This window comes from Triturus cristatus, chromosome 5_2, assembly GCF_964204655.1.
Source record: "Triturus cristatus chromosome 5_2, aTriCri1.1, whole genome shotgun sequence".
In the NCBI taxonomy this organism is placed as follows: Eukaryota; Metazoa; Chordata; class Amphibia; order Caudata; family Salamandridae; genus Triturus; species Triturus cristatus.
In genome coordinates, this window is record NC_140588.1 from 622,894,161 (window position 1) to 622,919,320 (window position 25,160).

General features: G+C 48.9%; 1 protein-coding gene across 6 annotated transcripts in view; it reads right to left on the reverse strand.

The window, feature by feature from the left end:
* Positions 1-25,160, reverse strand: part of CSTF2 (cleavage stimulation factor subunit 2) — a 446,855-nt gene that overhangs the window by 363,670 nt on the left and 58,025 nt on the right. The window lies entirely within an intron of this gene.

Sequence of the window (25,160 nt, forward strand, 5' to 3'; positions counted from 1 at the left end):
GACTATGTACTAATGGTTGACTTTGCACCCTGAATATAAGGGCAGGAGGGGACGTGCTGTTGCAGCAGAACAACCTGCTTTGGTATTCTTAAGCATGGAGGCTACAAAGTAGCTTTTGATGGCCCCGTGTGTTACTCACCTTAACAGTCTACCCAAAGCGCCAAAGCATGGATTTTGTCGAGGAGGGTGGGTGGGGGGGGGGGGGGGAGCAGGAGGGTGTCGCCAATGCTAAGTTGGGGTTTGCGTGGGGTTGTCAAGAAATGTTTGATTGTCTATTGTTTCAGAAATAGTGGCCAGGGGTATTTACGCACTATTCGGCCCCAAAAAATCTGTATAACAGGGTCGATTACTAGTTCGTCTCCTGTCCCCTGGCTGCAGCTATCCACAGCTGCGAAGTTCACCCAAGCTCATATTCAGACCATTCCCCAGTTCAATTATGGATTACCAACCCATTGAAAAGGCCAGCTCCTTTCACCTGGCGGTTCCTGCCTTATGCCTTGCTAGATAATGCGTTCAAGCCGGAAATGGCAGAAGCCATAGAGGTCTTTTTTTACACTAATATAGGCTCAGTCCCCCTATTCACCACGACATGGGAAGCCTTTAAAGTATATAGAAGAGGGATTGCTATGTCTAAACACTCAGGAGTACTCCGCTCTATCAGGGATTGCCTGTCAGCCCTGGAAAGGAAACTCGCTGCCCTCGAACGGGAGGCCCTTGAGGAGGGGATCAAACAGGTGGCTAACGAATTAAAAGATACATTGGAAGAGTATCACGAGACTGCCGACAGAGAGGTTACATTTCTTGGCAAATACGCCGTCGCCAAAGCATACAGTGAGGGTGAGCGACTGGGTGCCACACTAGAGGCGATTCTGAAGTGTGGACGGGAGACGACTGGAGTTACAGAAATCCGGACAGCCACCAGCGAAATCCTACATGACCCCGACGCCATTGCGGACAGGTTTAGAGATTATTATTCCGAGCTTTATCAGTCTAGACTATTGGAAGGGAATGAAGGAGCTGTTGACTACCTGGAACATATTAAGCTCCCCTGGCTGGTCGACGAGCACAGGGAATACTTGATGAGGCTGCTTGAGGCCTGGGAAATTCATGAGGCGCTCAAATCCATGCGAGCAGGGAGCGCTCCCGGACAAGATGGGCTAACTGTGGCCCTTTATAAAGAGTTCAGGGAGCTCCTGGTCCCCCACCTGATTTCCTTATTTGAGGAAATGGGTGAGAGTGGTATAATGCAAACCGTCTATGCGTGAGGCCCTGCTGGTGACCCTCCTGAAGCCAGGTAAGCCACCGGGTGAGTGCTCATCGTACAGGCTGCTTTCCTTACTGAACATAGACACTAAACTGTTCGCTAAAGTCCTCGCCAATCGCTTAGCTCAATTGGTACTGACACTGGTTGGACCCGAACAAGCTGGCTTTGTGCGGGGGCAAACTCTCATCCACAATCTATGGACGGTCTTTGGAGCCATCCAACATACTAATCACGAAGTTAAAGCAGCTGCTATATTCTTAGATGCCGAAAAGGCTTTCGACTTGGTTGAGAGGGAATTTATGATTTTGTTCCTGAGGCGAATGGGTGTGGGCGACCTCTTCGCCCAGCTAGTGTCTGTCCAATACAACTCTCCAACGGCCAGTGTCAGGGTGGGCAATTAGGTTACTCCCCCTTTAGGATTTCCAGGGGCACCCGTTAGGGGTGTCCACTATCACCACTCCTCTATGCGATTGTGGCTGAGCCCTTGGCGTGCGCTCTCAGGGAGTACCATAGCCACAGAGGGATTCATTTCTGTTGGAAATGGCCCCATTTGCAGGGTTATCCCCAAACTTTTTGCTTCTTCCTCCTTTGTTTTTCCTGACCTGTGGTTGTTGGCTATAGGACTCTGGGCACTTTACCACTGCTGACCAGTGCTAAAGTGCATATGCTCTCTGTGTAAATTGTTATTGTGATTGGTTGTCCATGATTGGCTTATTTGTTTTACCAGTAGGTGCCTAGTAAAGTGCACTGAGTGTGCCAGGGCTGGTAATTCAAATGCTACTAGTGGGCTTGCAGCACTGATTGTGCCACCCACAGGAGTAGCGCTGAAAAGGGGCCTCAGGCCTGCTACCGCAGTGCCTGTGTGCAGTTTGTTAACTTGCATGTCGACCAGGCCAGTGCACCCACTTGCCAGGCCTTACCCTTCCCTTTTCTTACACATTGCACACTGCCCTGGGGGGGTACCTTGGGTCTACCATTGGGGTGTTCAGTGTATGTGAAAGGTAGGACATGTACTAGTGTGGGTAACATGTCATGATGGTGAAATACTGCCAATTTTGTTTTTCGCAATTGAAAGGCTATCTTGCCCATAGGACAGAATGGGGAATGCTGTGTAACATGTTTACCTGCATATCTTCCCATAGGAGCTAGACGAAAAATTGGAGTCTGGTATCCCTGAACTCAGAATTCAATAACACATCTTTTAGTAAAGATGATTTTTAAATACGGAGTTTGAAAATGGCACTTTTAGGAAGTGGCTATTTTCTTGTTCAACCTTTCAGTGTGCCTCTGCCTGTTTGTGGATTGACTGTCTGGTTTGAGAGTGACAGGGGCGGAGGTGGCTCCAGGAGTCTGGGTGAGTCAGCACTAGGTTGAATAGGCAGATCTGCATTTGGAGTGGTGGGAGGAGTAGCACCTGGGCCTGAATAGGGTTGTGCCTGCCTTCCACAATGCTGGCTCCACTTCCTGTGGTGCGTGCGATGGCCCTGGCCCACACTGACAAAGGAAGAAGTTGTGCAATGGCAGAGTGCAACCATGTGAGAAAGTGCCCTCTTTCTTGCATGGCATGCCCCCACTTTTTGATGAACTGCTGATGTTCTTTGACTGAGTGTGCCCTGGGCTCATGCTAATCAGGTACCCAGGGCCTATGTTCCTTCCCTAAAACTGCATTGAAGCCTGAACCCAATTGGCATCTCTGGCCATAGGTCAGTCCCTGGTAAATGGTACCACAGGTACCCAGGGCACTGTGACCAGAGAAGGCCTTTAAGGGCTACAGCACTTATTGTGCCACCCTTAGAGGACCTGTACCCTGACACACACACACACTGCCTTTGCAGGCTGAGTGTCTTGGTGCAGAACAAAGTGAGGAGTCGACATGGCATACATCCCTGTGTGACATGCCCACAAATCACTGCCCTGGCATACATCAGTCACCCCTCTAGCTGGGTGCCCTATGCCAGTGGTGAGGGTACAGGTGCATGTGCCCTGTACCCCTGCAGTGCCTAAGTCCATTCCTGGGCACTGTAAGTGCAGTGCTGCCATTAAGTGTATATGGTGCAGGGAGTTTGTCATTACGAACTTCGCAACACCATAATGGCTACACTGAAGACTGGGAAGTTTGGTATCAAACTTCTCAGCACATTAAACCCACACTGATGCCAGTGTGGAATTTAATGTAAAATGCACAACAGAGGGCATCTTAGAGATGCCCCCAGAAACTCGACCAACTTCTAGTTACCTGACTGAGTGGCTGCCTTGGGCTGCAACCACCAGACATGTTTCTGGACCCCTGGGTCGAGAGCTGTTGCTCTCTGGGGCCTGAAACAATGCACATCCTAGGACGAGGTGCCAAGCCTCCTCCCCCAGGATGGGCAGGGTTCACGAAGGAGAAGCTTCAAAGGCATGCCGCCTTTGTGAGCCTCTCCAGACCATTTGCTGCTTTCAGCAACTGGTCCCCACTGGTTTTACCAAAGGAAGGCGAAGGACTTTGCTGTGTGCTGTGTCCTCCCCCCCCCCTTGCTTGAAGAAAATAGTTTTGCTGTGTGCTGTATCCTGAAAAGAAAGTCTCCAAGGGCCTGAGAAGAGCTAGCCTCCTGTTGTGGAAACACATGGATATAAAAGTTTCCAAGACTGCTTCGTGATCAAGAGGAATCCCTGCCAAAGAAGATCAGCTGAAGAGACTGAGGGGAAGTACTGTCCTTGCTGTGTGTCTGGGGTTGGCCTGCAGTTTGCTGTTTCTACTGAGGAGAGGACCAAGGGACTTTGCTGTGTGCTGTGTCCATCTGAAGAAAAGTCTCCAAGGGCCTGAGAAGAGCTGACCTCTAGTTTCAGAAGTCCCAGGCACAAAAATACTTCACACCCAGCTTCCAGGAACTTCCTTGCTGGGAGTTCCAGTCTGCCAGGAGGTCCTGTAACTGTGTGTGAGGCCTTTTTGCTGTTGGGAGCTGGAAGCGCGATGCAACGAGGGAGAAGCATGACGCCGCCACAGCAGCCGCATCATCGAGGAAGGGTGTCGCCGCTGCTCGCCGTCGCATCACCGGAGAACCGTGACGCTGCCACAGAGGGTGCTGGAGAAGAGTGTCGCAGGGCCACCGCATCGCTGAGGAAGCGCGCAGACACTGACCGGCGCAACACCGGAGAAGCAAGCCGCTGTCGCAGAGGGCGTTGTCGCTCCACCGGGGAAGCGTGACGCAGGGCCTGTCGCAGCTCAGAAAACCACTGATTTCACTGCACGGCCGTCGGGCATGCACACATTGCCTCCACGTTGTCGCATCGCAACAAACGCCATTATGTCGCAACGCACCGGATCGTCGCAACGCATCGAGGTGCCATCTTGTCACAATGGAACCGGATTGCAGGAAGAATCGCCTTCTCTGCGCTCCTTTTGTTTGTTTTGCGTTAAATATCCCAGGTACTTTGAGACTAAAGTGTTGCACTTATCATCTACAAGTTTATTTTTTGCACAACCTTTTTAAAGACATTTTACTAAGTAACTGTACGTTGGATCTTGGTTGTTTTGGTCTTGTTTAGTTTAGATAAAGATGTTTATCTTCAAACTGGTGTGGTGTCCATTTGTGGTGTTTTCACTGTGTTACTGTGAGTGTTGTTACAAATACTTTACACATTGCCTTTGGGATAAGCCTGTCTGCTCGTGCCAAGCTACCAAGGGGGTGAGCAGGGGTTATCTAAATTGTGTATCGCCCTCACTCTGACTAGAAGCAAGGGTCCCTATTTGGACAAAGGTACCTACCTCTGCCAACTAGAGACCCCATTTCTAACAGTTTCAGAGTACAACCTAATCATCTCCACTTATGCGGACGACACCCTCCTCTACATCAGAGACCCAGAGTCCAATCTTTCCCCAGTTTTGACAGAGGTGGTGCGTTACGGCGAGGTCTCTCGCCTCCGGATTAACTGGACTAAGTCTGACATTTTCCCTCTCACACCGGCTCTGGAGCCTATTGAGCTGGACTTCCCGCTGCAGTGGACTACCGAATCTGTGCGATACTTAGGTATACAAGTTCACACTAACTCAGAAGTGGTGTTCAGCGAGACCTATGGCAGGGCGGTGGCCAGACTTGTAGACAATGTCAGCAGACGGGTGCGCTTGCCTTTATCTCGCATGGGCAGAGTATCTTTAATGAAAATGGTGGTCCTCCCTCGGTTTTTATTCCTGTTCTGCAACATACCAACGATAATTCCTGCTCCTTTCATTTAAGCGCGTTCGGTCGCTGCTGATCCAACTGGCCTAGGCCGGTAAACAACCCCGGTTCAGTTGGGACATTCTAACGCTACCTTATTCCATGGGTGGACTGGGCGCTATGGACTTGTAACTTTATTATTATGCTGCACAATGTTTGCCCGCTTTCTACTGGCTGCACTAGCAAGCCCCTAAACCTCATTTGCACATAGAGAGAGTTGCAGCTGCGCCCTCCTCACTGGCTTCAATCCTGTTTCGCACCCCTTATAGAAGTTCGGGTACACTCGACTCAATCAATGCTACTACGCATGCGTGGTGCAACATAGTTAAGAGGCAGGCCGCTTCTATTCTATACTCTACACTAGCTCCAGTAGAATTGTGCTTCTGTTTGCCGGCCCTCATTAAACTGGAGGTGAAGCGCGCACTAACATCACTTGACGTTACCCGCATTGGTGATCTCTTTGAGGTCGGAGTTAGACGGGGTTGGGAGGACCTTGTCTCGGACGTGCGGGATGTTACCCCTCTGACGATGTTTCACTATTACAGGGGTAGGCAAGCGCTCTGTGACATGTTGGGTGACGAACTACCGGAGGTTGCCCCCTTCTCCCTCGTACTGAGTCCCCTCGGAATGTTGTCAAACATTTACTCTCTTACCCAAGATTATCGGAAACATCACTTCACTAAAGCCAGGCTCGACTGGCAAATAGAAAGGGCACTTGACGACGATATATGGTGCTACTGTTGCGAGGCTGAATGGCACATCTCCTTGAACGGGCGGCACCTGTGAGAAAGTGCCATCTTTCTTGCATGGTATGCCCCCACTTTTTGCTGAATTGCTTAATGTACTTTGACTGAGTGTGCCCTGGACTCCTGCCATTGAGGTGCCCAGGGCCTATGTTCCTTCCCTAAAACAAAACAAACCCAAGTTGGCAAACCCTGGCCACATGTCAGCCCCTGGTAAATTGTACCCTAGGTACCCAGGGCTTTGTGACAAGGGAAGGCCTCTAAGGGCTGCAGCACTCCTTGTGCCACCCTTAGAGGCCCTGTACCCTTACACACACACACACTGCCATTGCAGGCTGAGTGTTTGGGTGCAAGACAAAAACCAAGTCGACATGGCACACATCCCTGTGTGCCATGCCCATCACCTACACTGCCATGGCATACATGAGTCACCCCTCTAGCTGGGTGCCTTATGCCAATGGTGTGGGCACAGGAGCAGGAGCCCTGTGCCCCTACAGTACCTAGGTCCATTCCTGGGCAGTGTAAGTGCAGTGCTGCCATTTAAGAGTACATGGTGCTGAGAGCTCGTCAAACACGAGCTCCACAGCACCATAATGGCAACACTAAAACTGGAGAAGTTTGGTATCAAACTTCTCAGCACATTCAACCCACATTAATCCCACACCCAGTGTGGGATTTAATGTACCCAGCACCCCAGAGGGCATCTTAGAGGTGCCCCCTTAAACCTAACCTTCAATCCACGTCTGCTCTGAGGCTGCCTAGGCTGCCACCCAGCAGACATGTTGCTGGACCCCTGGGTAGGAGAGCCCCTGCTCTCCTGGGCCTGCAACAATGCACATCTTGGGCGAGGTGCTAAATCTCCTCCCCCAGGATGGGCAGGGGGAAGCTTCAATGGCATGCCGCCTCTGTGAGCTTTCCCAGGCCCCTGCAACCCCCACTCTGGCGGGAAGCTTAGGCCGGAAACCCCAAATAAGGACAGGGGATGCGCCACCCTGCCAACCCCACCCCTCAGGTGGGGGAGGCGAGGTGAAGCACATCTCCGGGCTCTCGCCATCTTGAAGATGGGGAGCCCTACCTTATCAGGACTAGGCTACTGCCCCCCTCCCACAGGAGAGAGGCAGGATAGGGGGGTGTACCCACCCCAGGACTGGGACCCATTGGTCCTTGCCCTTCACCTACCTGTAACACCCCTAAATCTAGTATTTAGGGGCACCCTGAACCTTCCTTCCCTCCCCAGATTCGAAACTACAAAGAGCAAGAAGAAAGAAGACCTGCCCTGCAGCCACTGAAAAGAGGAAGACACCAACTGCTTTGGCCCCAGCCCTACCGGCCTGTCGACCCTCGAACCTGCTCCTGCTCCAACCCGGCACCTCTTGTGGCCAGTAACCTCACCAACCCCGGAGGACCTGGCTACCTTTTGGCTCTAAGCCCCTGGAACTCCCATGAGTAGAGGCTCTACTCAAAAACCTATCTCTAATCCCTGGCAGCAGCCCGGAACCGCGAACCCAGCACACTCTGCACCAGCCAAGCCTAGCCAGTGCCGGAGTGAACAAAGACCCTGAGGACGACCCCACGGCGACTGTGACCCCGAGTCCGGCACCAAAGGACCTCCCTCAACACTCCTGAAGAAGCCTGCAGCCTCAGAACAAGGTGCCCCCACAACCGCGATCAACAGAGGGTAAGATTTCCCGACACCAAAAAGCACCCCTGCACGCGGCGCCCCACGGCCCCCTGTGCCCAATCCCGGGGTACCTACCTATCCTCCAACTACCCAACTTACCTCTCGAAGTGGTGGTGGCACCTGAAGAGTCCTCGTCCCCGAGCTTGCAGTCTTTTTCTAAACTGGAGATTTCCCACTGAAATCAATTGAGAGCCCGACGGCTCAAAAGCACTCTGCACCCAGCAGCCCGAGTGGCCCTGGCAGGGAAAACTCTACACCTACCCACTTCCCCTGAGTAAGTGACCAGGAGCTCAGCTCCCACAGCCGCGTGGTTTGCCAGTCAGCAGCCACCAACCAAGGCCCCCCCTATCCCTCATAGGATAACATTGGTCCTAACTCTCTCTGCACCCGGCTGCCCTAGAGCCGCTGAGGGTGAACCAACTGTACCTACCCGACCCTGGGGGACCCTGAGTCTATGCCCAGAACCTCAACTCTGCCAGTCGAGTACTTACCCTTAAACCGCAAACTCTATTTTCCTCATAGGGTAACATTGACTGGCTTTTTCCTGAAATTTCTTCTAAGTGTGGACTTTTCAAATCTTAAAATATTCACCAAAAATCAGCCGAGTAACGAAAATGAAATTACTCACCTGCTCATAGGTGAGCTCCCAGTGCTGGATCTTGGTGCCCAGCACTGACTCTGAAAAATACTTACAACTGTACTTACCCTTAACTCAATTTTCTTCCTTAGGAAACCATTGAAGGAAAAACCAAAAATACCCGAGTTTGTAACCAGAACATTAAGCGCAGAGAAGAATACAACAATGAAGGTGTAAACTCACGGTAGTAGGCATTTCTATTGAGAGAGGCACGAGAACGCTGTCCATAAATTAAACGAAGCAGCGTTATGGCCGAAAGTCCGGGGGTCAGTTTAGCAGGTGGATCATGGTAACAGCTGCTCCAAATTATGGCGCGAGGGTAACTAATGAGAAATCTGGAGATAAACGGGGGGTGGAAGGGGACGGGGGTGGGGAGGGGCGAGGGAGGGGAGGGCAGGACGGTGTCGAAAACTATAAGAATACAACCCAAACTAATAAAGGATATTGTACAACTAAGGAATGGGGCATGAAGAAGTCTTATCGATATGCAATGGAATTATTATTTAAATTGGAAAATCGGCAACAGGAGGTAATCGCTGCCACGATCAAGGTTGATTACACGACCAGGAATGAATCACCGGAAAGAGTAAATCATACGCGAGGGCGACCCGGCAACTTTCAATAAAGGCGGATATCTGGTCAGAATCCCTATGTGAACAACATAAAACTCTGGCGTTGTTACATCGATGAGGTCCTTCTCTTTTGGCATGGAACACGAGATGAACTCACTTTATACATCTCTTGGCTTAACAACTGTCAAAATCATTTGACCTTCACCTCGGACATCAGAGTAAATGATCTACCTTTCTTGGACTTGACACTACATTCTGAGGATGGCATCATTGGTAGCAAACTCTACCGTAAACCTACTGAGCGCAACACCTTGTTAATGTACAACAGTTACCACCCACGAGGTTTATGTGATGGCCTACCATATGGACAGTTCCTCCGGATTAGGAGGAACTGTAAATGGCGGAAAGATTATTTCCGCAAAGCGGCCAATTTGTCAGAAAAACTTACACATAGAGGGTATCCTAAACATCTTGTGAGAAGGGCTTCCAAGAGAGCTTGGTATTGTCATAGGGAAATACTTCTGTCACCATCTAAAAAAAAAACTCAATCAACTTATTCTCTTTGTGTCCACATACCTTCCCTCCAGTAACAAGGTCAGCAAAATAATCCAAAAGAATTGGACGATACTTCAGACCTCCGGTCTATACAAGGATCCACCTTTGTTCTCTTACAAAAGAGGCGACAACCTTTCTGACAAATTGGTCCACGCCATTACATGGCCTGAGAAAGATATGACCACTCCATTGGTTACATCAATGTGGGGCTTATCCCCCCTTATAGGCCATTTTAAATCCCAGACATGCATTGCCTGTGACTTGACTTTTAACACCAAAGTTTTTGTCACAACTGACCGTACTTACCAGTTGCAGCATTTCTCAAATTGCCGGACAACCAATGTTACTTATGCTTTACGTTGTCCATGCAACTTGTTATACATTGGCCAGACTACACAAATGATAAAACAACGCATTAGCCAACACAAGAGCTGCATCAGATGTAATGTTGATACAGCTCCATTGGTAACACACTTCAAACAACTTAATCACTCAGAAACTGATTTCACGTGGCAAGTGATTGATCGGCCCCAACTACCCACTCGAGGTGGTAACCTACAACTTCTACTCAATAGATGTGAGTGTCGTTGGATTGCTTGTTGCAATTCTGTAAGCTCTGGCCTCAATTCACTTGATGACTGGAATACGGTCATTACAACATCTTAGAATCCTATACTTGTCTGTAACTAGTTTGTACATATTGTCCTGACTCAAGATGATCGTCTGATCAATCTCCAGAACATAAAGCAGGCTTATGCAAGTTTATTCCATCTAGCCACATTTATATATGTCTTTGATGACCTCCTTTTCTACATATAAATGCCCATTTTACCTACTCTAACAACGATTGTTCTTGGTGACATGCATAGTTTATTTGATCCGATTCTGTGTCATTCTCTCCTTTTTATGAAGGCGCATTCATTTGTGTTGAAATATGCTGATTGTGACGTCGCTTTATGTATGTGCATATTTATCTACTCATGTGTAATTTACTCCGCTGTTTTTAAAGAAATGTTTACTGTTTTCTCTTTCTGCCCTTCATTTGAAGTTACCGCCACCTCTCTTTAAGGCATCTACTCTATTCATAATTTCAGTCCCCCCTCCTCCCCCCTTGGTACTCGGTCTCTGTACTTTACCTTTTCTAGTTGGTACATCGCCTATTTCAATAACAACTGTTTAATTGACATATATGATGTATTTGAGATGTTTTTTTACTGGAATTTATGTAAATATGACTCTTGATTTCAATGTTTACACATGTTTTTTCTTGTTGAAATTTACTGATTGCGATGTAACTCTACAAACAGTTGTCTGTTTTCTTTCTCTATTCTATCGCCATCTGCGTTCATTTCTATTCATAGTCCCCCTGGGGTACTTTGCTTCGATACTCTATACTTTCTAGTATTCCCGTTGCCCACCTGACCTGCACACTGCGGATATCCGCCTTTATTGAAAGTTGCCGGGTCGCCTTCACGTATGATTTACTCTTTCCGTTGATTCATTCCTGGTCGTGTAATCAACCTTGATCGTGGCAGCGATTACCTCCTGTTGCCGATTTCCAATTAAATAATAATTCCATTGCATACCGGTAAGACTTCTTCACGCCCCATTCCTTAGTTGTACAGTATCCTTTATTAGTTTGGGCTCTATTCTAATAGTTTGACACCTTCCTGCCCTCCCCTCCCTCGCCCCTCCCGTCCCCTTTACCCCTTCCACCCCCCTGTTTATCTCCAGATTTCTCATTAGTTACCCTTGCGGCATAATTTGGAGCAGCTGTTACCATGATCCACCTGCTAAACTGACCCCCGGACTTTCGGCCATAACGCTGCATCGTTTAATTTATGGTCAGCGTTCTCGTGCCTTTCTCGGTAGGAATACCTACTACCGTGAGTTTACACCTTCATTGTTGTATTCTTCTCTGCGCTTAATGCTCTGGTTACAAACTCTGGTATTTTTGCTTTTTCCTTTCCAGCACTGATGCCACTTCCTAATTTGCTTGCCACCTACATTCATTGATAGTGATCGCTTTTCAATCATCTCTGCGATTCCTTCATTTGATTCATTAGCTGCATGCCTCCAGGTGATCCCCCCTCTCTTGACATTTCTCTTTTTCTATACATTGCGTATGGACTTTCATAGCCTTTATTCTATTTTTCTTTCATTTCCAAACAGCACTACTTAAAAGCTGTAGCCATTGTCCTGATGATGACCTTTATTGAACAAGGTCGAAACGCCGTCGACATTACAGTGTAATCTATGGCCACCACAGGATCAAATCCTCAAAAACGAATTATTTGTTGCATTTATATTTATATTATTTGATTTTGACTACTGTGTACATATCACTTGTGTCACTGCACTTATCACTTACACCGTGCACGGTCAGTACACAATTGGTTGTTGTTTTTTGGCTACGTTAATCTATTTGTAATGTAGTGCTGTTATAACTACTTGCATAATAACCCCCCTTTTTTTCTTAGCTTGGCTTCTTGTCTTCCCTCCCTCAGTGACTTGTGCACTTATGGTAATTGCCTTTTAATGATTACTGGTTGAGACATTGTTCTGCCTTCACCTTTTGGCTCTAAGCACCTGGGACTCCCATGAGTAGAGGCTCTACTCAAAATCAGCTTCTAATCCGTGGCATCAGCCCGGAACCGCGAACCCTGCACACTCCGCACCCGCCAAGCCTGGCCTGTGCCAGAGTGAACAAAGACCACGAGGACAACCCCCCGGCGACTGTGACGCCGAATCCGGCACCCAAGGACTTCCCCTCGACGCTCCTGACGACGCCTGCAGCCTCAGAACCAGGTACCCCCCCCAACCGCGATCAACAGAGGGTAAGATTTCCCGACACCAAAAGGCACTCCTGCACCCGGCGCCCTGCGGCACCCTGTGCCCACCTACCTATCCTCCAACTACCCAACTTACCTCTCGAAGTGGTGGTGGCACCTGAAGAAGCTTCGTCCCCAAGTTTGCAGCCTTTTTCCAAACCGGAGCTTTCCCATTGAAATCAATTGAGCGCCCCAAGGTTCAAAAGCATCCTGCACCCAGCCGCCCGAGTGGCCCTGGCGGTGTAACCTCTAAACCTATCTACTTCCCCATTTGCCCTGAGCAAGTTACCAGGAGCCCAGCTCCCACAGCCGCGTGGCCTGCTAGTCAGCAGCCACCAACCAAGGCCCCCCTGCCTCCCATATGATAACATTGGGCCTAACTCACTCTGCGCACGGCTGCCCCTGTGCCACTGAGGGTGTAACAACTGTACCTACCTGACCCTGGTTGACCCCTGAGTCTGTGCCCAGAACTTTAACTTTGCCAGTCGAGTACTTACCTTAAAGCCGATAACTCAATTTTCTCCATAGGGTAACATTGACTGGTTTCTACTGAAATGTCTTCTAAGTGTGGAATTTTCAAAACTTAAAATATTCACCAAAAATCAGCCGAATAACGAAAACGAAAATACTCACCTGCTATTAGGAGAGATCCCAGTGCTGGATCTTGGTGCCCAGCACTGACCCTGAAAAATATTCACAACCGTACTTACCAGTAACCCAATTTTCTTCCATAGGAAATCATTGACTGTTTTTCTGTGAAATTTCTTCGGTCGATTTTTGCAAACTTTAAATATTCTTTAAAAATCGTATAAATTGTGAAAACGTAATTACTTACCTGTTTTGGATAAAGGTCCCTGTACTGAGTCTAGGCACCCAGTACTGGATTACAAAAGTAACGAGAATATACTATACCTGCAACTTGAATTTTCTTCCATAGGGAATCATTGACTGTTTTCTATGAAATTTCTTCTGTGTCAACTTTTAAAATAGCAAAATATTACTTAAAAATCCTAGTAGTAACTAAGTCGACTTTTATCACTTGTTTCTAAGTCTCTGTTGGGATTGCTGGGAGGCGGGCCCGACGTGTGGTGGCTGAGGCTTTGATGTACATGTAATTCTGATAGGTACAGGCGACATGCTTGGGTGGGTGGGTAGGGTGGGGGGGTTCGTTGGGGGGGTTGCTGGGGGATGGGGTGGGGGTATTTTGGCTGTATTGCACACTCACTGTGGATTACTCTTGTGGATGTGCTACCTTGTAGCACGGATACTATTGGGGTGAATGCTGTACAGTTGTAGTTCATATGCTGGGGTGATTACTGCAATGCGTCCTGACTTGGTTGGAGGGCGGAATATCGGGGACGGGGATTGACTGCATTTTGTTCTGTGACCTAATAAAGTCTGTTTAAAAAATAAATAAAAAAAAAAAAAAATCACTTGTTTCGAAGAACTGTCCCAGGACTGAATCTAGGACCAAGTCCTGGAATTACAAAAGTAATCCTGAGAGTAATCTATTGCAAATAACCTGAAACTTCCATTGAACTCAATGCATTATTGTGTTTAAATTGAGTTGCCTAGTGCAACAACTTGTAAAAATCTACAAAAGCCAATTGCATATTGCAAAAGTATTTACCTAAAGCATCTCATTCTGAGAAAGTATATTTTAATTCCTATTGTTGGTTCTAAAAATAAAACAAGCATATATTTTTTTATATATAAACCATTGGCATAGAGTTCAGTTATTCAGTGTGTGAAACCATTTGCTGACTGAGAGTGTACAACAAAATGCTTTACACTGTCCTCTGATACTGCCTTACTGCTCGACCAAGCTAGCACTTTAGAGAGTAAGGTCATATCTAACTTTAGCCTCAGCCAAACCTCTGGGGACTGTGGTCTCTGTACACACTGTACCTATTTGGGAACAGTATATACAGAGCCACTTTCTCACACGGTGTGGTTTCCTTTCATCTAGCCTGCACTACAGATTAACCTGGTAAAACAAGCTGATTTACACTTCTTTAAGATAAGCCTGAAGGCTGCTCTCCACAAAAACCGCTTTGAGAGCTTTCCCTGGTTATCAAAAGACCACTAAAATCACCATACGTGTTGTCTGGATTAGTGCAAGGTGCCTCACTTAAATAAGTGTACAGGGCTCAGGACCTTTGCAGCAAACAGACAGTGAGTCCAATCCGGACCCCATCAACACCAAGCAGCCATCGAGGGACGACAGCACTGCAGAGACCCAATTCAAGATTGGCCCAGCGGTCATGATTTTGCACCTTCAATCCGGCGGGACCGACGACCGCAGGCTCTAGGACGCAGACTCCAGCAGATCTCTTTGCTCTGCACCCGAGCGCCCCAGCCTGGGTACGACGAACCAACCGTGCTCCCTTCACCCCCGAAATCATGTGACCAGAGCTCCTGGACTTGTCCCAAAGTCCCACTCTGCAACCGGTTTCTAGGTGGCCCCCCTTCTCTTTGACGCAAATCTATCAACACATCCAGCACCTCTGCACCCAGATGCACAAGGGCAGGTAATGAGAAACTATTGGTAATACTTTGGACCATGGCCCCCTACATCCCTAGGAATCTAAGGAGAGCCATAGAAGCTGACCGTAAATACCTGTATGCTATTTATGCCTTTTATACCATAGGAAAGCATTGTGCATAAAGGCGCATTTAAGTAACTGTTTTACATACCTGCTAAAATTGATCTTTTGGGTTTACCCGACTTGAGAATAAGCACTATTGCTGTAGTGCGCAGGTCTTCGGAAAGTTCACCCTTTCTGTACACCTCCATATACATTCTGTGCAATGGGTCCGTTTGCCTACCAGCTACCCATTTAAAGAATTCCACCTGGGAAACCTTTCAAGCCCAGTGTCTTCCCAGATTGTAGTTGCATAAAAGCTGCGTGCACTTCTTCTGGCATGAGATCTTCCTCTAATGGTAGGACTACATCCCTCTACATCATCATACAGTGACAATTTTGTGTAAAAGATCGCAGGTGCTGTGGAAGAGGGGTTAAACAGGTCTCCTAAAAGTCTTGGAAGTAGTCCACTAGAGTTGCTGCTATGTCAGTACTTCATATGATATATTCATTCACCTGTCAGTGCCACAAATTTCCCCCAATGTAGTTCCTAGCTCTATCTTTTTCAGGCGGCCATGCCAGGAGTTTTCCCGCCTTATCCCGCACCTCGTTAATACGTTTCTGTTTCACCAGGTAAGTCCTCTTGCCTTCTTCCATAGCTATCTGGTGGTATTCCTCTCTTTTCAGAGTAATATGTGCCTGTATCTCGTTCGAGGGTGTGAGCATATAGTCGTTTTTTAGTTGATGTTACTCCCTTTCCAGGTGTAGACATTATTCCACCCTGTTTTATTTATCCCTCACTTCTCCTGAAATTAATATTCTCCTAAGTATGGCCTTATATGCTTCCCACAGTGTTTCAGCATTTTAGGGAAACTATTGCGCGGAAGCCTCCTCTAATCTCTCTACTTCCTTTGTATTTAGCAATCTCCAAGTGTCCATTCTCCATTCCCCTCTCCCTTTCAGTTTCCCTGCGACCAGTGACACTCAGCAGTGAGTGGTCTGATATACCTTTCGCTTTGTAGTCGATGTCAGTAAAGCGACTTAATGTGTGATGGGGTGTGTAAGAAGCTGGCTCTTTAAATAGTGGAACAAAAAGAAGTACACTGTATAAAGAGTCCAGTCAAACCCCAAAAGAATTACAGAGGCACAAATGACACCCCAAATGCTCAATTTTGTGGTATTGCGGGTGAGCAGTTAAACAAATCACAGGGTAGTGCTAAGCACTTATTACACACACATCAGCAGTGAGACACACAATAAAGAAAGAAATCCGACACCAATTTATAAAAACATGCACTTTTATATGAATTTAGATACCAAGATCATCGGAATCGGGTAAGTACTTTTTGAGTTATGAATTTTGACAATTTTCAAAAGTTGACAGTGCAATTTTTGAGAGCGGTAATGTTATCCTACGGGGAAAACTTTACTGCATTTGGACACCTAACAACAACTTACAGGACCAATCTTCTGGACTCGAGGTGAATATAGGGCAAGGTCCAATGCCGCACCAACAGGTCACATCTGGCAGCTCTGGGGTGGCAGGGTGCAGAGGTGCTTTTCAGTATCAGGTGCTCAATGTTATCCTATGAGGGAAAAACATGTACTGCATTTGGGCAATTCACACCGACTTAAGGGACCAATCTCCTGGACTTAAGGGGAGTATGGGTCAAAGTCCAAGGCCACACAAACAGTTCACCTCAGGGGTCTCTGGGGCGTCCAGGTGCAAGGTTTGTTACGGCGTCGGTTGTCCCATTCGCTTTAGTGAGGAACCCTCTGGTTGTAAAGAGGCTGCAAGCTGGGACAGGAAGACCAATCAGACTGAACAAACAAGGTTGCACCGTTCTCACATATATTAGATGCAGTGACTTTGGCATGACACACAGGAGTGTACCATGTCATGGTTTCACTCATGGTATGCACCATGTCATGCAGCCTGCAATGGCAGTCTGTGTGGAATTTGTGTGTGGGTCCCCTAGGGTGGTAGAATTTATGCTGCAGCCCTTTGGGACCCTATTTAGCTCTCATGCCCTACGTACCTGGGATACCATATACTAGGGACTTACAATGATGCCGGAGTCCTTAGCCTTAGCAGCATAATTAGACACCTTGTTTTGGGGATGGAGCACCACCACTGAGGTCTGGGTAGCAGGCCTCAGTGCACTGTAGAGTTGAAAATCAGCATCTAGTAGCTAAAAAGAGGGCAACAAGTGGAGGGATAACCACATCAAAAGTCCAGTTTCCTACAAGATGTAAACAAATCTATGCAGGAATTCAAAATATGCGCCCCAGAGTAATAGGAATAGCATTTCAGCGTCCTGTGCAGGGACCTCCAAATATCTCCCATCCCCACTGCCTGTATAAATCTTTCTAGCTTCCCCTCCACTGGGTGGTGTGTGCGCGACCAGGGGGTTTCCTATCGAAGTGTTTCTGAAGGACCATATTATAGTCACCCCTCCCAAGAATAGTTGTTGCCGGAGGAAGAACAGACAGTAGCTGCCCCACCCTCTGCAGTTTATCTGACTGCAGCCCCCGAGGGGCATACACATTATCCAAGGTCACTGATTCCTTTTCCCATTCAGTCAGTATAACTGTATATTTAGCCAGAATGTCAGTCCATGCCTGCATCACATGAATAGCTAGAGATTTCTGAAGCAGGATAGCTACCCCTCTTGAGTTTGTTTTAAAGCCCGAGTGACTAGCTACTCTAAATTCCCCAAACCCCCGGCAGTTACAGTTGTACTCTTTTATATGAGACTCCTGCAGGAACACTATATCCACTGCGCAGCGACCTAGAGCTTGTGCCACCAGTCCTCTTTTTATGCGATTCCCCAACCCATTAACATTCCACTTAATTAACTTGAATGTATACATTATAACAACCCCAATGCTCAAGTCCTCCCATCATGTATCATGCCCCCCCCCCCCCCCCCCCAAGGGGTGGTTGATCAGCTTCCTCAGAGTAATGTGGCACTGTATTGGCTTAACTCTGAACAGCCCACCAACTCCCTCCCTCACCTACATTAACATGCAACGGTCTTCAAATTGACAGCCGCCCCGTCCTCATGCCCTATGTACAGTATGTCCGTCACCCAATTAACTTGAACTGTAAATGTGGACACAATGCACAACCATGTTCCCAATGCGTGGCAGCGCCCTCCGTGGCAGAATTATACAATCCAATGCCCACCGTGCTAGCCAGCCTCAATCCAGAGTAGTTGTTAATTATCTCAGTCAGTCAGTCGTGGGGGTAACCATTGGCAACTCCAAGACCTCTGATGCTCCATCCTGATCACATTCTCCATCATCAGACTCCTCAGTGTCCCTATGAAAAGGTTCTTACATGTTGGAAGTCTCTATCCCACCTGACTTCCGAATGCCCTCCACCACTTTTGCTCTCTCCAATTCTGCCTGATATTTCGATGGAGTCTTGTGTGATCGCTTATATGTCTGCCAGTGTGACTCACAGCCCAGTTCTCCATTCTCAGGGAGATGGTTGCCCTGTGCCTCAAGCCAGTCCCACACCTCATTCACCATGGTAAAGAAGGGTGAGGACCCTGAGCAATGATAAGGAGTTTGGCTGGGTAGAGTAGAGCATATTAGAGGGACAGATCCCGGAGATGTCATTGCACGCCCAGGTATGTTTTCTGCGGTCGTTGGACTGGTGTAATGTAGCCTGGGTAAAAGGCAACAATCTCTCCCTTCCAGTTACCAGTGCCCATGTTCTCGCCCTCTGGAGGAGGTCATCAGAGCCTCAAAAGTTTAAGAGCCTGGCAACGATCACCCTCGGTGGCGCCCCCGACACTGGCGGCATCCCTGGATCTCTGTGCGTTCTATCCACCATAAACCACTTCAAAGGTTTCCCTTCCAGCAACACCAAAGACAACCACTCTTCGGGCTACAATTCCATTGTGGGGCCCTCCACCCCCTCCGAGACACCCACCCATCAGATGTTGTGGCAGGACCTTTCCTCGGCCACTGTTGACCTCATCTGTCAACTTAGTCACTGCCAGTTCTCGGGACGTTTAGTCAGCCATCACAGGTTCAACCCATGCCAGGTTGTTCTCCGTGCTCAACACCCTGTCAGTCAGCTTCCGATGGTACACTCTCAGGATGTTTAACTCCTGTGCCACCACATCAATTTTAAGTTCCAATGCCACTTTAGTGTCTTTAATTGCAGCCAGTAATGCTGCTGTGTGTGCCTCAAGCCCTTTGTCCTCCACCACTGCCCCCCACTCCGTAGCAATCTCTGCCGTCTAGGGTACCAACCATCCTGATACGGGCATTTTGGCAGACTTTGGCCGGACCATCGTGTCTCATTTCAGGGCCGCTACAGCACTCTTTCTGTGATGTGAGGCTATTCGGCGGGCTCCTCCTTCACGCCATCCTCAAATCAGCCGGCCATCACCTGGGCCCCCACCGGCGGGATCGGCAGCAACGCCAAGGAGTAAAAACTCTCCCCCTCAGCAGCAACAGCCACCATACACAGGGACGAGAACCCCCTCCTGTTTCTCTTCACCAATGTATGGGCAATCGCTCTGGGAACCCAGGCCATCACACATTAGGTACATTCAGGAGAACTTCTCCACGCAGGCTACTCATATCCTCCGGCAAGAAGCGGCTGCCAAGGCGTGCCAATCCCCCACTGCAGCGCTGTAGGGAAGTGGTATTCTGTTGCAGTAACCCCCCCCCACTTTTTGCCAGATTTCTGATGCACTTTAACTTGGTGTGCCCTGGGTCCCTGAAAATCAGGTTCCCATGGCCTGCGCTCTTTCCCAAAACTGTACCTTTGTGCCCTCAATTGGCATCTCTGGCCACACGTATGTCCGTTATAAAGGTTCCATTGGTACCAAGAGCACTGTGGCTAGGGAAGGACTCTAAGGGCTGCAGCACATACTGTGCCACCCTTAGAGGTCCTGTACCTTAACACGCACATTGCAGGCTGCGTGTTTTGGTGCGGAGAAAAGTGAAGGGTCGACATGGCACACATACCTGTCTATGGTATAGGTAAGTCAGCACTCCATCACCGGTAGTAAAGCCATAAAGGGTATATGGTCTGGGAGTTTGTCACTACAAATTTCAAAGCAAACAAATAATGGACGGAATGCTGACAATGCAAACATGATCACCCTGTCAAAAGATCTGGGTTAAATCCATCGTTCTTTTTCCCACTACGCCACCCCAGTTTGGACACAGCCATATGCAAATCTGTCTCAACCCTGTGCCCAATGGGAACAGTCCAGACCCAACTGCCAGGCCAGGTCCTCCCTGGACTGGAAACAAGCATCCTGGGACCGGTTTCCGGGTATGGCACCCTTCTTCAGCCAGGCTAGCTTGAATCCAGTTGCACAGTAAGCAAGGGACCCACGTCTGGGCATACCCATGTCTGTGGCAGAGGAGCTTCAAAGGCCTTTCCATCTTCACAGTGGGAACCCCAACCTCTCCTGCTATCAGGAGCAGGCCCCGTTCCTGTCTCACCCCTTCAGCCCCTCTTCGGTAGGAAGACAGGTGGGAAAAATCAGAGCAGCCCAGAAAGTGTGCCCACCTCTGCCAACCCCACTCTTCAGGTGCGATCGGCGAGGTGAAGCCCACTCTTCAGTGCCCGCCATCTTACAGATGGCAGGCACTCTCCAATCAGGATTAGGTATTGTGCCCACTCCCCCACGTGGAGTGAGCACACCAAGGGTGTAGTCACCCTAAGGTCAGTAGCCTATTGGCTACTACCTCGAGACCTCTAAAACACCCCCTAAATACAGTATTTAAGGGGCAGCCCTGAATCCAGAAGGCAGATCCATGCAGCCTACGAAGAAGGACGGAAAAAGTTGGACAGCAGAGGAGAAGAACAGACTTGGCTCCAGCCCCACCGACTCATCTGCAGTTTCCGGAGATCCTGCACCAAAAGTCGACTTGTCCTGCAGCCAGCGAACTCCAGAGCACCTGGGAGGACTGACTGCCTTCAACAAAGGCTAGATCTCCTTCGAACAGCAGCTCTGTTAAAAATAAACTCCAGAGACAGACTCTGAGCCTGCTGAGGATGAAGAAACTCGACGCCTGGAACCACCACTGCACCGGTCGTCTACAGCCAGAGTCCAAGTGGCCCACCGGTCCCAGCGAGGTCCCCCAGCACTCCAGAGTCTGAGTTCACTGTGGGTGTACCCCCTCTAGGACTCCCCGACATCACCTGAAGCCTCTGCCGGAGAGCGCCCCTCCCCCACTCCAAAATAAGAGTGGCCCTGTAAGTGAAATCAGACCTCAAAAAGGCACCCATGCATCCGACCACCCTGGAGAAGAGGACCTGAGGTGCACCTACGTCCCTGAGAGATCCAACTTACCTGCCAAGCTTTTGGATCCTTCCGGAAGACTTCGTAGACCGAGCCTGCAGCCATAATCCAAAACCAGCAACAATCCATAATATTGCATTGTGGTCCTGACCCCTCCTTACCACCCTGCACCCAACCACCGCTGGAAGTGGTGGTGTGGACTTTGTGCCAACCTAGGACCCCCTTTGCTCTGACCCCAACCCTAGTTGCTTGGACCCCAAGACCGAGTGGCCTGCTCATGCGCAGTTCCCAACCGAAGTGCCCCATTGGCTAACATTGGGCCCCTGCACACTGCACCCGGCAGAGCCAGCGCCGCTGGCGGAGCAACTGTAGTGCCTACCTAGACCTTGGGGAACATTGATCTTAACCCCCAAAACTTCCACTCGTGAGACGTTTACTTACCTGTAAAACCAATAACCATTTTTCTCCCATAGGGACCCATGTTATGAGATTTTTGGCCTAAAAATGTTTTGTGTCGTACTGATGTCTGTATGGAGAAAGGATAACTAAATCGTAAAGTCTAAAAAGTCTTACTTACCTTGTATTGCGAAATCCCTCTGTGCTTTATCTAGGCATACCACCCCAAGTAGTAAATGTAATCAGAAAAAGTAATCACAAAGTATTGTAAAAGTAATTACTGTGTAATTCAAACTGCTTTTTAAAGTCATACCAACCTTTACCAATTGCAAATCCAGTCCCAATTGCATTTCTTTGTTACGTTTTACCATTGAAAGTACATTTTACCCACCTGTCCCAAGTCGTACTTGGTTCTATAAATAAAATACAAGTGCACCTTTTTTATACTTACCCAATTCGTCTGAATTCTGTCTGAGTGTGTGTAATCAGTCCTTGAGAGAGGGAATACAATAAATGTTTAACACACTGTCTGGATAAGCCTAACTGCTTGCCCACACTAACACAAAGAGAGCTGTTTGTACTTACCTAATTTAGCCTCTGCTATACCTCTGGGGACTCTGTGAGAAAGTGGGTTTCTGTTGCAGTAACCCCCCCCCTTTTTTGCCTAATAGCTGATGCACTTTTCCTTGTTGTGCCCTGGGCTCCTGCCAATCAGGTGCCCAGGACCTGTGTTCCTTCCCTAAAATACAAACTCCCAATTGGCAAACCCTGGCCACATGTCAGCCCCTAGTAAATGGTACCCTAGGTACCCAGGGCCTTGTGACCAGGGAAGGCCTCTAAGGGCTGCAGCACTCATTGTGCCACCCTTAGAGGCCCTGTACCCTTACACACACACACTGCCTTTGCAGGCTGAGTGTCTGGGTTTAGGACAAAACAAAGAGTCGACATGGCACACATCTCTGTGTGCCATGCCCATCTCCTACACTGCCAAGGCATATGTCAGCCACCCCTCTGGCTGGGTGCCTTATGCCTATGGTGTGGGCACAGGAGCAGGAGCCCTGTGCCCCTACAGTACCCAGGTCCATTCATGGGCACTGTAAGTACAGTGCTGCCATTTACAAGTACATGGTGCTGAGAGCTCGTCAAACACGAGCTCCACAGCACCATAATGGCAACACTGAAGACTGGGAAGTTTGGTATCAAACTTCTCAGCACATTAAACCCACACTGATGCCAGTGTGGGATTTAATGTACTAAGCACCCCAGAGGGCATCTTAGAGATGCCCCCTTACAGCTAACCTACAATCCACGTCTGCTCTGAGGCTGCCCAGGCTGCCACACAGCAGACACGTTGCTGGACCCCTGGGTGGGAGAGCCCCTGCTCTCCCGGGCCTGCAACAATGCACATCCTGGGTGAGGTGAGAAATCTCCTCCCCCAGGATGAGCAAAGGGAAGCTTCAAAGGCATGCCGCCAGTTGGAGTTTCCCCAGGCCACTGCAACCCCCCACTCTGGCGGGAAGCTTTGGCCGGAAACCCCATACAAGGACAGGGGATGTGCCAGCCTGCCCACCCCACCCCTCAGGTGGGGGAGGCGAGGTGAAGCACATCTCCGGGCTCTCGCCATCTTGAAGATGGGAGGCCCTACCCTATCAGGATTAGGTTACTGCCCCCCTCCCACAGGAGAGAGGCATGATAGGGGGTGTACCCACCCCAGGACAAGGACCCATTGGTCCCTGGCCTTCACCTACCTGTAACGCCCCTAAATCTAGTATTTAGGGGCCCCCTGAACCTTCCTTCCGGAGATTCCAGATAGAAACCTACAAGAAGAGCAAGAAGAAAAAAGACCTGCCCTGCAGCTGCTAAAAAGAGGAAGACACCAACTGCTTTGGCCCCAGCCCTACCGGCCTGTCGACCCTCGAACCTGCTCCAGCGCGGCATCTCTTGTGGCCAGCAACCTAAAAAACCCTGGAGGACCTGGCTACCTTTGAACTCTGATTCCCTGGGACTCCCATGAGTAGAGGCTCTACTCAAGAAACCTACTTTTAACCCCTGGCAGCAGCCCGGGACCGCGGACCCAACACACTCTGCACCAGCCAAGCCTGGCCAGTGCCGGAGTGGACAAAGACCCTGAGGACGACCCCACGGCGACTGTGACCTCGAGTCCGGCACCCAAGGACCCCCCTTGACATCCCGGAAGAAGCCTGCAGCCTCAGAACAGAGTGCCACCCCAACCGCGATCAACAAGAGGGTAAGATTCCCGACGTCAAAAGGCACCCCTGCACCCGGCGCCCTGCGGCCCCCTGTGCCCAATCCCGGGGTACCCACCTAACCTACAACTACCCAACTTACCTCTCGAAGTGGTGGTGGCATCTGAAGCATCCTCGTCCCCGAGCTTGCAGCCTTTTTCCAAACCGGAACATTCCCATTGATTTCCATTGAGCGCCCGACGGCTCAAAAGCACCCTGCACCCAGCCGCCCGAGTGGCCCTGGCAGTGCACTCTCTACACTAACTTACTTCCCCACTTGCCCTGAGTAAGTGACCAGGAGCCCAGCTCCCACAACCGCGTGGCTTGCCCGACAGCAGCCACCAACCAAGGCCCCCCTATCCCTCATAGGATAACATTGGGCCTAACTCTCTCTGCACCCGGCCGTCCTGAAACCGCTGAGGGTGAACCAACTGTACCTACCTGACACTGGGGGACCCCTGAGTCTATGCCCGGAATTTCAACTCTGCCAGTCGAGTACTTACCCTTAAAACCGCTAACTTCATTTTCCTCATAGGGTAACATTGACTGGCTTTTACTTCAAAAATCTTCTAAGTGTGAACTTTTCAAAACTGCAAAAATTCACCAAAAATCAGCCAAGTGACAAAAACGAATTTACTCACCTGCTCCTAGGTGAGCTCCCAGTGCTGGATCTTGGTGCCCAGCCCTGACCCTGAAAAGTGTTCACAACTATACTTACCTCTAACTCATTTTTCTCCCATAGGAAACCATTGTCTGCTTTTCTGTGAAATTTCTTTTAAGTGTCTATTTTTGCAAATTTGAAATATTCTTTTAAAATCGTACCATTTCTGCAAACGAAATTACTTACCTGCTTTTGATAAGGACCCCAGTCCTGGGTCTAGGCACCCAGTCCTGGATTACTAAAGTAACGATAAAGTACTCTACCTGCAATGTGAATTTCTTGCCATAGAGATCCATTGAATGTTTTCTTTGAAATATTTTCTAAGTGCTAACTTTTGAAATAGCTAAATATTATTTAAAAATCATTAGTTATTAAGTCGACTTTCATCACTTGATTCTGAATACTGACCCAAGGCTGGTTCTAGGAGCCAGACCTGGAATTCCAAAAGTAATCTGAAAAGTAATTTATTACAAATAACCTGAATTTACCATTGAGCTCAATGCATTGTT